Source organism: Aptenodytes forsteri, unplaced genomic scaffold, assembly GCF_000699145.1.
Source record: "Aptenodytes forsteri isolate BGI_AS27 unplaced genomic scaffold, ASM69914v1 Scaffold15, whole genome shotgun sequence".
Lineage (NCBI taxonomy): Eukaryota > Metazoa > Chordata > Aves > Sphenisciformes > Spheniscidae > Aptenodytes > Aptenodytes forsteri.
In genome coordinates, this window is record NW_008795129.1 from 2,745,940 (window position 1) to 2,750,660 (window position 4,721).

The following is a 4,721-nucleotide window of genomic DNA, read 5'->3' on the forward strand; positions in this document are numbered from 1 at the left end:
AGGGGGGTTGGACTAGATGACCTTTAGAGGTCCCTTCCAACCGAAACTATTTTATGATTCTGTTAGGACACAGGGCTCACAGCGGGGGCTAAACGCATCTTCTCCAAAGCTACTCACAGCTTCCTTACCCCTAAGCAATCTTCTCTGGAGCAGAAGTTTAGTCACAGTTTCCCCCTAATTTCTGTCTTCCAAAGAAATATTCAAAGTGGGGTCATTTCATGAGATGTGAACTGATAGACATCTATCTATGAGAAAAGAGCAGTGCTACAGGAGCTGGTATGGGTGACCTTGGAGCATTTTATCTGCTTCGTAGGAATACAGCATCTAAACAAGAAAATGCAGTTAACAAAATTGAAAGTCATTCTCTCATTTACATAGTCAGGACTGTTAATAATAGGGCTTTATATATTTCTCTTGTCTGTACCTGGATTATAAGACAGAGTAAAGAAAATATATACACCTATTATGAGCTGCTCATGTGATCCAAATCTCTGAACCCCTTGCAGTCGTATAGTACTTCTCTCAAACAGAGGTCAGATGCAGTGGATCCAACCCTGAAGACCTAGTAGGATCAGACCCACAGTCAGGCAGTTCTTGGTTTACTGTGATTCTGTGATTTAGTTTTCAGTTGCCGATAAAAATCTTGCTGATTCTTTTAATTTATAGTTGAAGTAACTTGAATGTTTCAGACTAATCGCCAGCCTGACTTAGCAAATTTAGAAAAGATAACATTCCATTCCAACTAGATGAGGACACCGACCCTCTTAAAGAAATACGGGGTTTTTATCTCATGGTGGTGCGCTGAAAGAGATTGTGAGGTTCGCCTTGTTTTGCAGAAGTTGCCGAGGTGGAGGTATTATTAGTTCCAGTGTTCATTTTCACAGGTGATGATAAAATATTAAAACTAAAGAGAAACACCTTCCACCACATATTGGTTCTGGTGGTCCGTCAGTAAACCCCAAAAGGATAGAATTCATGGAGAGTTAAGTAACCCTGTAAATATTAGTAAAAAGAACTGCCACAGAAGTGCTGTTCTATCGGGAAAAATTTCCCTTGCTGTGGTACCCTGACACTCTACACCGGTTTTCTCAGTCAGGGACACTCGCTAGCCTAATAGGAATCTCCACACGCTTAAAATTACAACCATGCTTAGAAATCTGCCCCAATCCTGAAATCCCGGCTCTGTGAGCAGACACTTCTGCAAGCCGCCGCTGAAGGTAATGGGGCTCAGTGCAGGGGGAGCAGTCCCTTCTGCTCAAGGCACTTTAGAGTCAGGGCTCAGATACGCCTGAGGCTTTATGTTGCCTTAAATCTGGTGGTTGTGTGGAGCACGTTCTGGTTTGTATCACATATCAATAATATCAGAATTATGTCTGTTTTGCCAACGTGGCTTCCCATAAAATAGAAAAATCATTTGCAAGTCCTCGCTACTCATGGTGCATTAAGAACGGGAGGTCTAAATTTGCATATGAGCAGTTATGTGTCTCTGAACCTCTGTCATCTCACATAAAAGAGCAGGGTTAAGCCTCACATTCAGTATTTAGTTAGTGATTAAGAATACAAAAGCTAAGAAAACACCTAGATCCTTTTGACATGACTTGTAATCTCCATAATGATAATAGTTTGTTGTTGGGTTTTTTTTTTAGAGAAAATAGCTTGTCACTGAATTAAGTAGCCCCAGCTATGGATATAGAATGTAAAGCATATAGCTTTATTTACAACTGCTTTGTGTATTGGAATGCAGCTTCAAAATCAAACAGTGTTGGGTTACAGTAAATTTTGGATTATGGCAGAAAGGATTTCAAGGCAGTCATAAAATGTATTACAAGTTTAAGGGCAATTTTCCAGTATAAAGTTTTGGAATATTCTAGCTTCACCTTTAAAAACACGGGCACTTTTACAGTAAAATATTTTGAATTCTCCCTTTGATATTAGCCAACTTCATTTTTTTAATCAGTTTACTTCTAGCTCTTGAGATAATAACAGGTATGACTGAATGAACCAATAGATTTTTAAATGTAAACCAATAGATTTCAAATGTTACATTATCACTATTCATAAAGTTAAAAATATACAGCTCGCTCTTTAATCTTATTCTCTCAAATTGTAGCTTGTATGAGTCCCAGGAATTTCCAGAGTAGCTGATTTTAAGTCGAACGTGATTCATAAAAATTCTTGCACTTTAATGACTCTTGATTACTTGTCAGTTGTTTGTGGTTGGAATCTGAAGCAAATGGTGATCTCATTTCCTTTAGGTATAATTCAGCTACTTGGGTTTCTATGTTTATTTAGTTTTTTTTCCCTTTTCCTTGGTGCCTACTGTTTTTCTCTCATCTGTGTTATCTGTGTGGGTAGAAGTAGCAGAGTGTATCAGCTGAGGGCCACTGGACTCTCTCCGGATGCTTGTTGACACTACTTGTTGCTTTGCAAGTGGTAGGAGTAGCCAGCCTTTATCTCTGAACTGAGCCAGTGTAATCAAAAACTTGTAAACTTGCTTCAGTCACAAGCAACCAACGGCTGTTGGCTCAGCTATTTTATTACACTAGGAGAGAATGTGGTTGAAGCTTTAAAACAATATAATGCCTCTCAAGCACTGTTTTGCTGGATACTCCAGCTGCGTTCTCCAAAGCGACTGACTGTGCCAGAAGTTGACTCTAGGTACAGGCTGAGCACCTTGAGCACCTCTGAAATCCCCCGTCATTGAGCCCATTTCTTTCATGCGTAGAAAGCAGCTACTTGACGAATGTTCTTTTTTTGTATACAATCTTTTGTTGTTTCAGTGAGCTGTCCGGATATGGGTATTTTTTGAACAGCAATGATCGCATCTGAGGATTTCTTCATCAGCTTGATATGCACCTGCTTTTAAACTATGTTTTGTATCTCATTTAGCGTTTATGAAAATCCATTGATTATGAAAATCACCAATCTCTTTGATGTTTGTTGAAATTGCTCAGTTGAGACAGCTAATGTCTAAAACAAAGATTAGTCGGAGCTACAGATGTTGCATCCACATCCTAAACAGCTTAAAATTATGTTTGCATTTAGGTCTAGGCCTATCTTTAGTTTCTAGTTGCTGGCAGCACTGGGGGAAACCCAGAAAAGATGACTTCTGAGTCTGAAGTTAGAAGGCAGAAAGCAAATACAGAGTTTTTTAGGGATTAAGCTGTGCTTCTTTTGGTGATCTTAAGTTCTGAAGTAGGATATTTTTCAAGGGAATCTTAGGTCTGCCTGCCATTTACTGATCTGGAATAGCACATTGAAATCTAACATTGGAAATTTACAGAAACAGCTGGCTTGGACTATTATTTCTGCAGTGCGTCAGTCAATCAGATTCACATTCCACAGGAAAACCAACAAACTGAGAGCGCGCCAGTTGGCAGACTTCTGGTGAAAAAAGATTTGCTAAAAACTGGGAAGAAAGCAAATTTTGGGGGATAAGTTCTGCATGCTGTATCCCAGTGATGGTGTATCCAGGGAAGCAGCATACCCTAACCCCCTGTGCAATGAGAAAATTGGCACTGCTCATCTCCGCGAGAGGCTGCCTGGGAAGATCATTTAGGATTCCGCTCCTTCCTCCTCTGTCTTTGGCTTTCCTACTCATGAAGGAAGATAAATGCCTAAACTAACATGGACAGTTCCTACCTACAGGGAAGGAAGTGGTGATTTTTCAGGCTGCCCTGCCAAGCGGCACTAATACCACCGCAACAGGTGTCTTAGCGGAGAGGCAACTAATTGTTCGGGCTCTCAGTAGGGTGTGACACTGCCTGCTCTTACCAGTTTGGCCTCCAGGGAGAAAACACCATATTGTGCAGGTCTCGCACCTCTCAGGCAGAATCCAGGGGTGCAGGATCAGTGGCAGGGAGCCCTGTCTGCCCGGAGGGTAGCAGGTGGGTTGAGTGTATCCCTTGCTGCTCACCGGAGATGCAGATGGCTTGCAGCCGTGGCACAGAATTGTGCTACAATCCTTAAATGCAGGATTGTTTTGACTGTAAATATCCAGGTACCATAATGGTGGGCAGCAGTATAAATTTCTAAAGCATTAATTATCTAAATAAATACAAGCTACAGAAAAATAACTCCGTAATAATAACATTAATGACATTAGTCATGGGCTGTTCTATGAAGCACTGAAAAAGCTCTGAAGAAAAAAGACACCCCTGTGCATTTACAGCTGAAGGAAAAGGATACCAAATGCAGAAAAATGGGAGTGCAGAGAGCCCATAGGGCAGTACTGCCCAGTGTGTCAGGCAGAGTCTCGATACACCTGCAAGTGAACAGCCGTTGAACAATTCAGAGGAAAAAGAGTTTTAAGGAGAAAAAATAAGTTGCTTCCTGGGTGCTGTTGAACAACGGCATTCTTCCTGCATAAGCTCATAAAGAAACTGTGCTGAGAAGAAAGGGGAAACAGAATTAACTTGGATACTCTAATAATAGCATGTATCTTGGGTGCTCTAATGATAGTACTTATCTTTTCTCCCCCTCCCGCTCCTTTGGATGTTTTGGCTGCAGTCTTCCTTTTTTTCCTAGTTAGCTTCCTGTGACATTTCTAGCATAGACACTGTGCTACTTTCCCTAATCTTTGTTTGCTCATTGTTGTTTAAAGCATATAGAGTTAAAGTAAATACATCTCTAAAAAAAGTTGTGCTTGCTCTCCTGCCGGAACTTTAACACCTATCCTGTCTATGGCTGGGGGGGGGGGGTGTGTTTTTTGGAAGAGAAAT